Genomic DNA, 12,625 nt, shown 5'->3' on the forward strand with positions numbered 1-12,625 from the left:
ATGCCTCCTCGCACAACCAAAAGGACAACAACAATTTAAAAACAAAAAACAACCAGAACTGACAGAAAATCGAAACTGTATGGAAGTCCAACAACCAAGGGTTTAAAGAGGAAACATTCATCCAGACTGGTAGGAGGGGCTGAGATGGGCAGCCGGGCAGAGAGAACTCGCGGCAAGGCAGCAGCTGGTGGACCCACTGGGGGTGCAGATTGTGGAACTGGGCAGGCCAGGTTGCAGCTGGCCGGCAAGGCAGCAGCTGGCTGACCCAGCGAGGCAGTGGCTAGTGGAGCAGGCAATCCCACATTCACCTGCAGATAAACCGGGAGGAACAACTGGGGAGCAAAACAGACCATGCTACCAAACTCTGATCGAAAACACCTGTGGGGTTGAGGTGGCAGCGGGAGAAACTCCCAGACTCACAGGAGAGTTTAATGGAGAGACCCACAGGGTCTTAAACATACACAAACCACCCACCCAGGAACAGCACCAGAAAGGCCCGCTTTGCTTGTGCGTATTAGCGGAAGTTACTGAAATCCGGCAGAGAGCAGAGCAAGCGCCATTGCTCCCTCTCAGACCCCTTCGCCATGTACAGTGTCACAGCGCAGCATTGTGGGTTACCCCACCCTGGTGAACACCTAAGGCTCCACTCCTTGCTATGTAAGAGGCCCTTCAAGACCAAAAAAATGGCCCAAATGAAAGAACAGATGAAAGCTCCAGAAACAATACAACTAAACGATGAATAGAAGCCAATATATCAGATGCACAGTTCAAAACACTGGTAATCAGGATGCTCACAGAATTGGTTGAATTTGGTCGCAAATTAGATGAAAAAATGAAGGCTATGCTAAGTGAAATAAAGGCAAATGTACAGGGAACCAATAGTGATGAGAAGGAAACCAGGACTCAAATCAATGGTGTGGACCAGAAGGAAGAAAGAAACATCCAACCAGAAAAGAATGAAGAAACAAGAATTCAAAAAAATGAGGAGAGGCTTAGGAACCTCCAGGACATCTTGAAACGTTCCAACATCTGAATCATAGGGGTGCCAGAAGGAGAAGAGGAAGAGCAACAAATTGAAAACTTATTTCAACAAATAATGAAGGAGAACTTCCCCAATCTGGCAAAGGAAATAGACTTCCAGGAAGTCCAGGAAGCTCAGAGAGGCCCAAAGAAGCTGGACCCAAGGAGGAACACACCAAGGCACATCATAATTACATTATCCAAGATGAAATAGAAGAAGAGAATCTTAGAAGCAGCAAGAGAAAAGGACACAGTTACCTACAAAGGAGTTCCCATAAGACTATCAGCTGATTTCTCAAAAGAGACCTTACAGGCAAGAAGGGACTGGCAAGAAGTATTCAAAGTCATGAAAGGCAAGGACCTACATCCAAGATTGCTCTATCCAGCAAAGCTTTCCTTTAGAATGGAAGGGCAGATAAAGTGCTTCCCAGATAAGGTCAAGTTAAAGGAGTTCATCATCACCAAGCCCTTAATATAAGAAATGTTAAAGGGATTTATCTAAGAAAAAGGAGATCAAAAATATGAACAGTAAAATGACAGCAAACTCACACTTATTAATAATGACACCTAAAACCAAAACAAAAGCAAACTAAGCAAACAACTAGAACAGAAACAGAACCACAGAAATGGAGATCACATGGAGGGTTATCAATAGGGGAGTGGGAGGGAGAGAGAGGGAGAAAAGGTACAGAGAATAAGTAGCATAAATGGTAGGTAGAAAATAGAAAGGGGAAGGATAAGAATAGTATAGGAAATGTAGAAGCCAAAGAATTTATATGTATGACCTATGGACATGAACTAAACAGGGGAATGTGGGTGGGAGGGGGTGTGCAGGGCGGAGGGGAGGAAGGGGAGAAAATGAGACAACTGTAACAGCATAATAAATAAAATATATTTTTTAAAAAGAATATACAATAGTGTCAAATGTGGAAGGTTTTCATATGCCACAGTAAGAATTAAGGATTTAAAGTGTCAGTTTGTTCTCATTGCTAAGAAACTTTCATTCACTTAACCTTCCCTGGCCTAACTGCTAATCCCTAATATTGAGCAAATTCACCATGTTAACATCTTCCTTCTGACTCCCAGACTATTGAAACAATGATGAAGAAACTAGGCACGTGAGAGTTGGTGCCAATAAAAATGTGTGCTTGGATTCTTGGCCAGAAATTCTTGCACTGGGAATTCTTCCTCTGTGTTATTCTTTGACCACAGCAGTTGATCCAAATATTTTCCTCTTTTTGAAAGTTCTCAACACCACCTCTGCCTACTAACTCTTAGCAGATGACCCCTCTTTTCCTTCAATAAACTTTCCTGGTCATTTAACACGAGTCACTAAGGTCCTCCTATAAATTATAAGTAGATACTCATTTCACGTATTTTCTTTCCTTCCCAGTTCACAAGAAGGGTTCCTTTTTCTCTCAAAATGCAGCCTGCACACCTATGTTAAACCCTCCCACCTCCTTTAAGACTGCGAATACCAATTATTCTCTCTGTAAAATCCTCAACCCCTTTCTTACCACCATTGCCTTTGTTGCTATTTATGAATTTTTCCATTTGCTCAACCATTAAAATTCTTTGCCCTAATCCTTGAGCTACCATTTCAACTTTCTCAACTAGTATTTTTCAGGAGTCTACATCACTGTCTCCATATGCTTGTCTTCAAATCCACTCTTCAATACTTTATTATTTGGTTTCTAATCATACCATTCTGCTAAAGTCACCCTCAAAAGAATCTACAGTGGTCACCAAAAACCAAATGAACTTTACTTGGTACTCATGTATCTTCAAATATACATAGTGTTTAATAGTGTTCATTATCCCACCTTTGAAACTTTATTTTTTGACTTCCGTAATAAATAATACACTCTTCTGGCTCTCTACTTTTAGTTTTCATTTCTCACAGGCAATTCATTCCTCCATGTACCTCCTAAAGGCATGCATTCTTAATTACCCAGGCTTATCACTTCTCCCACTTTAATCTCACATACAAACTCTTTTTCAATCCTATTATTGCCACCCCAAATTCAAGTTTCATACTACCATTTATCTAAATCACTAAGACAGCCTCCCAATTAACTTGGTCACTATACCTCTGCACTATCACTCCCTAATCCAGTGATTTACAATTGATGTGCTGCAAGAATTTTACAACACGCAATACCTGACTATTTAGCCAGGGGCACTAACTTATTTTCCCCTAGATTGTCAAATGAAAAAAATGGCAACAGCCAGCACAACAGCCATCTGGTGTGAATCAATCAAAATTTTTGTCAGATCGACAAAAAATATACATTTTTGGTGTGACACAGAATTTTAGTAGTTTACGTATGCCATGAGATGAAAAAGGTTGAAAACTGCTGCTCTAATCCAAGAAACCAACTGCTTTGATAACATTCCTGAAGTGTAGCTTGATTGTCTCATTCTTCTGCTTAAAATTGAGAGGAAGCATGCAGTCTCAAAAGAACATTTGCTTTGAATCTTAGCTCTGACAATTATTTGTCATGAGACCTTGAGTAAGTCACTAAAGTCCTCTGAGCCTTAGATTTTCTCATCTTTAAAAGTGAGGGTTCCAACAAAGCCAAAGAGGGGTAGGATTGAGGGTGGGAGGTGGGGATGACTGGGATGGGGGGAGTGGGAGGACAAAAATGGAGACAACTGTATTTGAACAATAATAAAAAAAGAAAAAAACAATAAAAATAATAATAAATATAATTTCATAAGACAAAATGGGTGTGTATGACTAAATGAAAGTACTGAACATTAAGCTATTTTTTACAATTAAAAAAGATGAAATTTCAGCAGACATGCTCTAATAAATATCATTGCAATTACCTAAAAAAATAAAATAAAATAAAAATGAGGGTTCCAATATGTACTAAGCAAAAATTGTTACAAATAAATCATAAGACATATTCAATTCTGACACATAAAAGATGTTCTACCACCTTCAAGGGTTATCCACTGCCTAACAAGTAGGATCTAAAAAGTCTTACAAGACAGTCAAACACAAGTTTTCTAGTCCAATAGCCAACTGCTCCCTCTACTCCTATGCAGGACCACTTAAGACTCTTCAGTGATACACTGTGTGAGACTCCACCTTTTGCATGTTACGAACTCAGCCTGAAATGTCCTTTCCCAAATCTCCCCTGCCAAATTTCTACCAATTACTTAAGGTCCATCCGGCTCTAATGTCCTATCATTTAAAAAATGCCTAACATAAAATAATTTTTTTCCTCTGTTTTACTTGTGCCTCTCATTTATTCCATTCAAATTTCATACATCAGCCTTTCTTCTTTATTAGAATGTAAACTCTTTGAGGACCAGGACTATATGTTTTATCTGCTATGCTTCTCAGCACCCTGTAATACAAACAGGGCATTAAAAGTAATAACAATTATAGTAGGACACTTAGAATTCTGAGATTGATTTCCAATACTATTTATAAAATTTATCCTAAGTAATGTATGTAGCCACCTATCTTACCTATATGCTCACTACAGAAATTGAATTAAAAAGTTCAATAAGCAGGGACATTTTCAAAAAGAGATATGGCTTATATAGAACATGTAATTGAAACACAAAAATAAATAACACTTTTATAAGTCAGCTTCATGGAAAATATTATGATTTTATTAACAGTTAAATCCTATCAATTCAAAAGGACAAACCTTGTTATTTTATTTCATTTTTAAAGATAATCCACACAAATTATCAAATAACTCCATTTCAGAAACATTCAAACATAATAAATGATCGTATGCATAATCAAAATGTCACACAAAGTTACACATCAATAAAATTCCAAGGTATCTTACAAAAAATTCATCAGAGTTGATCATTTTGCCAGATTACAGAATATATGTAATTCTTGAATTGTAAAGAAAATAAACAAGCAAAATGTACATAAAAGGAGTGATCAAATAGTCAACTAGAGTATTCAAGCACAAAGTGATGTTCTAAATTAATAAAATAGACTGCATTACAGCATTTTTGTCATATGCCCATTCTGGAATATAAAAAAATTAAAAACAGGGACACTGGAGAGACATGTGATATATGGATAAAAGCAAATACAAAGTGAAAGAACAGCTGCAAAGATTAGATAGAGTGGGAAACACCTGCTTCCAATTTGACCAATATAGGAGGTCTGTCCAGAAGGTATCCGGCCATGTAATATGGAAAATAGAGACATTTACTGAAGAAGATTCAAGAAACAAGAAACACTGTACATAGGACAATGAATGACACCTCAGTCCCCATCAAAGTAGGCACCTTGGGACTTCACACAGTTCTACCAATCACTATCAGCTGCCCCGTTGTATTTTCCTCAATTTCACTGACTATTTGAAACTTTTCCCTCTCAAAGGTGACTTTTAATTTTGGGAAAAGCCACAGTCTGGGCACCAAGACTGGGCACCAAGTCTGGGCTGCAGGGAGGATGAGTCATCTAAGTGATTTGATGTTTTGCCAAAAAACTCTGCACGAGACACCATGCATGAGCCAGCACACTGTTGTGATGAAGCTGCCAATCATCGTTTGCCCATAGCTGCAGCCTTCTGAATCATTCCAATAGTTTCTGCAGAGGAATGTTCAAGCTTAACGCAAAATTTGATGCAGATTCGTTGCTCTACTCAGTCATTCATTTTGAATGTGACAGTCACACAGTACATATGCTCACTCAAGGGGGTTTACCACCCCCACTGACTAGTACAGTGAAGTCATCATTGTTCACACATGCGCATTCCAGTCCACTCTCATTAGCTGCCAAGGTTACATCGATGTTGAACAAACCATTCTCATTATATTAATGATGGCTGGACTTTTTCTGGACAGACCTTGTAGGATGCTGTAAACAATACCTGCTTCCTTGGTTGGAAAAGTTCTAAGAGAAAACTGAACTGTTGCATTAGGATGTGTACACATGTATGTTTATGCTCTTATGTAGATGTACCAAAAGATGTTCCATGAGTCTCAAATTTCAGTCAGGGAAAATCTGACTGAAGTATGAAAATCAAATAGTCAACTAGAGTATTCAAGCACAAATAATACCTGCATCCTTGCATCCTTGGAAAGGTTGTACATGTAAGAACAGACTTGAACATAACTCAACACCCTTACATTTTCCCTGTGTTCACACAGCATGCTTTTCAAACTGAAATAAGTGAGAACCATAATACAGCCTGAAGAAAGAGACAGCATTTTCACTTTGGGTATGACATCGTCTCTCCAGGTATTAAATCTCCTGACCTCTGGGTCTAGTAATTAAACCAAGTATTTCATATTTTAAGATATATAATCAAAGCACACATACACATTACATTTCCAAGCTATAAGAAGAGGACAGACGCAGGGTGGGATGAAAGTTGGCTTACAGTTGTAAGTATGCAAAACAGAGTTTATTCTTGTATTATTATTTATTAGTTATTGGATTATTTTCCATACAAACTGTAAACCCTGTATTTACTTTTCTACTTATGTGTAACAATGAAGATGCCCTGCAGTTGTCTTGACTGAACTGCCTCTGAGTTTCTTTCTACTTTTAAAACCTCATGAGTGTTTGGGCTGACCATTAAGAAATACTTAACTATTACAAAATCCAATTCCCTGATAAGGGACTATTCAATGGCCCTATTTTGAATCATAGACCTGTTTGAGGGTCTGATGAAAACTAAGGGCCCTAGTACACAGAAACACCTGAAGTGCATACAGATGTAAGATTCTGCATGCCCATGGGGCAGTGGGTCGTATTTTACACAGTTTCCTAAAGTTGGATGAATTTTCACTTACCTTGATCCTTTCTCCAACACTCCCCAGAAGTGTTTCCAGAGCCTGAATTTGTATACTAATTTCCTCCAGTGCTACCACTTATCAGCAGGGTAAAGTGCCTTTCCAGTACCTTTTCATTTTTTTAAAGATTTTATTTATTTATTCTTAGAGACAGGGAAGGGAAGGAGAAAGAGAGGGAGAGAAACATCAATGTGTGGTTACCTGTCATGTGCCCCCCAACTGGCGACCTGGCCTGCAACCCAGGCATATGCCGACTGGGAATCGAACTGGTGACCCTTTGGTTCACAGCCTGCGCTCAATCCATTGAGCTACACCAGCCAGGGCTCCAGTACCTACCTTTTCTTTATAACCCCGTAATTCTCTTGCATCATGCTGTACTATTTTAGTAATTTTGCAATTTTCTTCTCCACTGGAGTGTGAGCTCCTTAGGATCAGAAGCTATGTCAGATCCTTTTCTATAGCTCCAGCAACTAGTACAGCACCTAGTGCAAAGTATTTATTAAGTCATCAGTCAATCAAGCAAAAGCATGGGTTGATAATTATTGAAGCTAGGCAGTGAGTACCTTCAGAGTAGAGAAAGGGTGTTTCATTCTTCTAGCCTGTCTTGTTTGGTACATATTTGAAAATTTTCAAATATTGGTGGGGCAGGGGTGAGGGTGAAGCCTGGAAAAGAAAGACTTGTAGCTATATGCCAATAAGTTTTATATATATGGAAGAGTCTAAAAAATGAACTGGATTTGGCCACTTTGCCTCAAAGAACTAGGATTAGTGAGCAGAAACCAAAATTGTGGCTCATCCAAGAAAGAACTCTCTAATTATTAAATGTCTGAAATGAAGCCGGTTCCAAGGAAGAATGAGAGAACCCTGCCACTGGGCTAGAAATTATAGTCAAGCAAGAAACAACCAAACAGAATGGATTACTATTTCAGGTATTAAAGCACTAAAGGGAATAAATGAATACTAAGGGATCTTCAAATCTGGGTGTATCTGAAAGCAGAGTTTATTATCTTAAAACAGATAGACAGAAATCAACGGAAAGATGATTACTGATTTCATATTCTTTATAAAGCAAGACTCATCTCACAGGCATTCACTCTGCACCCTAGCTTCTCTCACAGGTCCTCAGTGTGTCCTATGCTCATACTGGAATGTTCTTCAGATAGCAGCTAAGGCACACTTCCTCAGGGGAAGCCCTTCCTACCTGACCGGATCAGATGTTTTTCATTGCGTTCTCTCCAACAGCCACAATTCTTTTCCAGGGAATAGAGATGCCATGCTTTGCACCACCACATCCCCAGGGCCTGCCACAGAGCCTGGCATGCTGTGAGTACTCCATAAATATTTGCTGAATGGATTAATGAATACAACATACCCTATGAACCTAGCATTTTCATAAATTACAACCTAACTAAATATAAGTCAACCTGATGAACTATAACCAAGCTATTTCTTTACCACAAGTGATTAAACTACCTCCCTAGAGGCAAGGACAATAGGAAAATAGTTAGCTAGCTCCCAAGGCGATGTTTTTATACGTCCTTTCTTATGAAAATATAACACATTTTCAATAACTTTTAGCTTCACAATACACAAATGAAATTGATTTCCCAAAACTCTTAAGATTTTGACAAGCCAAATGATCCTCAAGTCAAACTGTGGGTTATTAAGCTGAAAGAATATATTGTATGAACGTGAAGTTTAATGAGGACATTCAGGTAATGAAGAAGCAATGAGAGAACTTAAGGACAGATGGACAACCATCAGGTTGTATAAAATATTTCCAAATGTGTGTTTGAAGAAAGATATGAAAATTCTCAGGATAGGAATATTCTGTGTTGCTAAGAAACACCGAAATTAATGAGTAAATTGTCTCTCTTAGAAAGGTCAACTACAATCATCTCATTTATCAGTGTAATTCTTTTTAACAATTATTCATCTTTAAAACCTTTACAAAATATCCTAAACAAAAAGGAAGACATAAGTTGTGTTTAACACTCAGAAATTAATGTATCTAAAGTGTACATGGATATTTAGAGTGGTATTTTATTGATTTCCATCAAAAGTGCCTTTTAAGGACAAAGTTACAAGATCCTATCTTTAATTATCAAGATTGTGAGGATAAAAATTCTATTAAATATAAGTTGTACAAGAAAGATTCTACCCAAACCTAACTTATCACTGTAGCTAATATATAAAATATTTGAAATACCAAATAAATTCTAACAAAGCTAAACACTAGGTATAAGGCTATTTCATTTTCACTTATTTGGGTGAAATTACCCACTATCATCTTCTTCAGAACTCTGTATTACCTGATGAATTTGAATTAGAGCCAGCACTATACAACAATGAAATCCCTTAGACTTAACCCTGTGCCTTATAAACTTTAGCATTAATTTTGGACCCAACATGAACTTTCACAGACCTCCACTTTCACCTAGGTCATCCACTCCAGTACCAGGACCACTCCTGGGCTCATTCCCTTCTTCACTTCAGAGACAAATGACAGACTAAGAAAAAGATGAAGATAAGCCTTCACACTGAGTAATGAATTCCAAAGAATGATTATTTTTTAATGAAATGAATAAAATTTAGCTTGGAGAGGTCTGAAAATGGAAAACATTTAGCCTAATGCCTGACATTTACTAAATACTAAAAAATCAGAACTATTACTGTGCTTTCACTTCATACATTGACTTCTTCTGATATTAATACTAACAAACAAGACTCTAAAAGTCCTCTACCTTATTATGAAAAGTTCCAAATATACACAACAGTCTAGAGAGGAGAGTTTAATGAACCATATCACCTAGCTTCAACAATTATCATCACTCTGTCAATTTTGTTTCATCTATGGAAAAATCTATTCTTGAACAATGCAGAAGTACCCAATATGTTGACCATGAAGAAATGATTAGTGTCATGCAAAAAACTTTATTTTTGTCTCTTAGTGGTCTGTTAAATCTGTTCATAAGTAAACCGACCTCTGCCCTTGAGAAAAAACTCAAGTAATCCTCATGACTTTTCTGGTCCCTCATAAGGAACAGAAAATCATATGGTCACTTTAAAGTCTCAGTTCTATCACTTAAATTACTAATCTCACATAGACAACTAGGGAAATTTTAATATGCACTATATAACATTATTTTATCAATGGTGAAGTCCTGGGTGTGATAACGATATTGTAATTACATAGAATAATATCTTAATTTTTAAGATAAACAAGCTGAAGTATTTGGGAGTAAAGTGTCATTTTCAAACAATTCAGCCCCATTCCATGGGCCAAAAAAGTATACACACAATAAATACACATAGCCAAATGTTACTAATAAAAGGTATGAGGTGTTTATTATATTTCTATTTCAATATGTCTGTAAAGTTTGAAATTTTTCAAAACTAAAAGAATAGATCCAAGTAATAAAACTCCAAAGTACATTTAACATTAAATCATATGTTTTCCATTCAGCAGAGGCCTGTCCAGAGCTGGCCACTGTCAGTAATGGAGGGAACAAGATTGTTTTCTTCTTACCAAGAAGTTTCTCTTCTGCCATCTTCCTGAGTTTACTGAGCCCACCAGGGTCAAGGTCAGGAAGGTGAGAAGAGATCAGGCATATGGGACAGTCCTTATTTGACTGCTACTAAATCAAAATGGCCTAGGGCTATATGGCTATGGCGGGTGTTTAAAGCTAATTTTTCCTCTCTTGGGAAGCTTATGTGCATTATTTCAAGGGTACAATTCTCCAATTGCAAAACTCTTGCCAGGGGTAATGCTCTCCCTCAGCTAAAAAGGACCTCCCCAAGCCTCCCTGCCTCTATCAGCTACTGACCTCTGGCCCTATACCCTGCAAGTCCTTACCGCTAGGACCCTCTTGCCCTGGCGCAAAAAAAAAAAAACCACAAAAAAAACAAAAAACCAACTTTCTTGGGCAGGATCCCTTTTCAAATAATACCAGATTGATATTCATATTCTGGGATACATACACGTCTGACCTATTGAAAGACAGGAGTGCAATTACTTATCAGACTCAGCCCTACTGCCACAGAATGCTTGAACTTTCCCTGGCATGAGTCACTGATGATCCCAACTGCAGAACCCATATCATACAGTTTGAAACTCTTCTCATTAGGCTTGATAAAAGACTCAGACATCCCTAACTTGTGGGATGTAAGACTAAAACACACAGCTGAAACACCAAAGATGTCTCACTGGACCAGAGCAGGGCAGGCGGAGTGAACTAGATCACAGCAGAGCAGAGCAGGTGGAGCAGACCAGAGTGAAGCAGAGTTGTCTAGCCCAGGAAGGGCCTCACCTCAGGGCTGGCTTGCCCAAGGGTAGCCTCACAGCTGTGCTGTTCCATAACTGATCTGTAACACTATTGAGCTATTCCATAGCAGTTCTGTTCCACTGCCATGCTGTATCACCATTGAACTGTTTGCACAGAATAAAGTTTCCTTGTTCACCACAACCCAAGCTGAGGATTACTGTTGGTGTTGAATAGGCATCAAAAACCATAGGTTGACATTCAGTCATAGGTTGATATGTTTTGGAGCAAATATAATTATTACATGCCTGGTTCCTTAAATTGTGGCCTCAAATCAGTAATCAAGATTTCTGAAGGCCATTACCTCAGGAGGCATGTCTTTTTTATCTTTTCAATGCCAGAATAAGCACCCAACACATACTGGGTCCTCAAGAAAATGTTTTTTGAAGGGATAACCTCAGCAAATGACAGTAGGTATCAATAAATGGAAGTGTGTATAAAATTAAGCAATGACAAAAGACTTTCACCGACTAAAGGACTATCTGAAAATAGTCTGCTCGGTCAGTGAAAGTCATGCTAAGCAAAGCACATGTGGCCCTCCCTAATTTATACAACTCGATGTAGGCCTCTGAGAATCCTGAGAACATAAAAGGGCAACCAAACATCCCAGTGCTTTCTCCTCTGTTCCACCATATCACCTATCTCCACACTTATCACGGCATACAAAAGAAGACCTGTCTCTGCCATTTGCATAAAAGTCACTGAAGGCTCACTTATTTGTGTTCACCCAAGCCACCATAAACAGTGCTTGCTCTCAATTTTAAAAAAAATATGTTGACCAATACAAGTTACATTAGAGGGCTCTCATAAAACTTAAAAAATATATTGATTATATCAAAGAACAAGTAGTGTACCATTTCAGACTGCAGAGAGCAACACCCCCCACCACTTTTACTGGGTAAACACTACCTATATCTAATGAATGGACCCTTTATTTTTATCTGTTCCCTACTCTAGAACCACAGCCCTACAGAAAGAACTATCTTTAGGGCAGCATGATATCTGGAGTTGGTAGTACTCTTACACATATGCTTACTCACTCAACAAGCCACACTGGAGATCAACTTCAAGATACCCCCCTAACAGCTATTTTAAAGAGCACTTAAGTAAATATTTAATAAATATTTACAGAACATCAACTATGTGTCAGGCCCTATGTGAGAATCAAAGATGATTAAATCATTCAATAACTTAATTTCTGTAGGGAGGATTTGACAAATACTCAAAAAAATTGTTAACATCCTACTAAGAATAGCACCACCATAAAGAAATGAGAGACTGTGAAGAATGATTAGGATTTTGACAGGGAAAGGTCTTTCAGCAAAGGAAAAAGTATTACAGAAAAATAAGTGAGCATAGGAATGTAGACCAACATGCTGGAGACTTTTGTTGGGTATAAAAAAAATAAGGAAAATAAGGGTAGAAAAAAAACAGACTAAAGCCTAACTAGACAGGCTCTGAAGTGCCAGGGTTAAATATTAAAACTTCCTTTTGTA

The 12,625-nt window shown here is 38.0% G+C and overlaps 1 protein-coding gene across 6 annotated transcripts in view; it reads right to left on the reverse strand.

The window, feature by feature from the left end:
- Positions 1 to 12,625, reverse strand: part of GTDC1 (glycosyltransferase like domain containing 1) — a 369,716-nt gene that overhangs the window by 327,754 nt on the left and 29,337 nt on the right. The window lies entirely within an intron of this gene.

Source organism: Desmodus rotundus, chromosome 2 (assembly GCF_022682495.2).
Source record: "Desmodus rotundus isolate HL8 chromosome 2, HLdesRot8A.1, whole genome shotgun sequence".
In the NCBI taxonomy this organism is placed as follows: domain Eukaryota; kingdom Metazoa; phylum Chordata; class Mammalia; order Chiroptera; family Phyllostomidae; genus Desmodus; species Desmodus rotundus.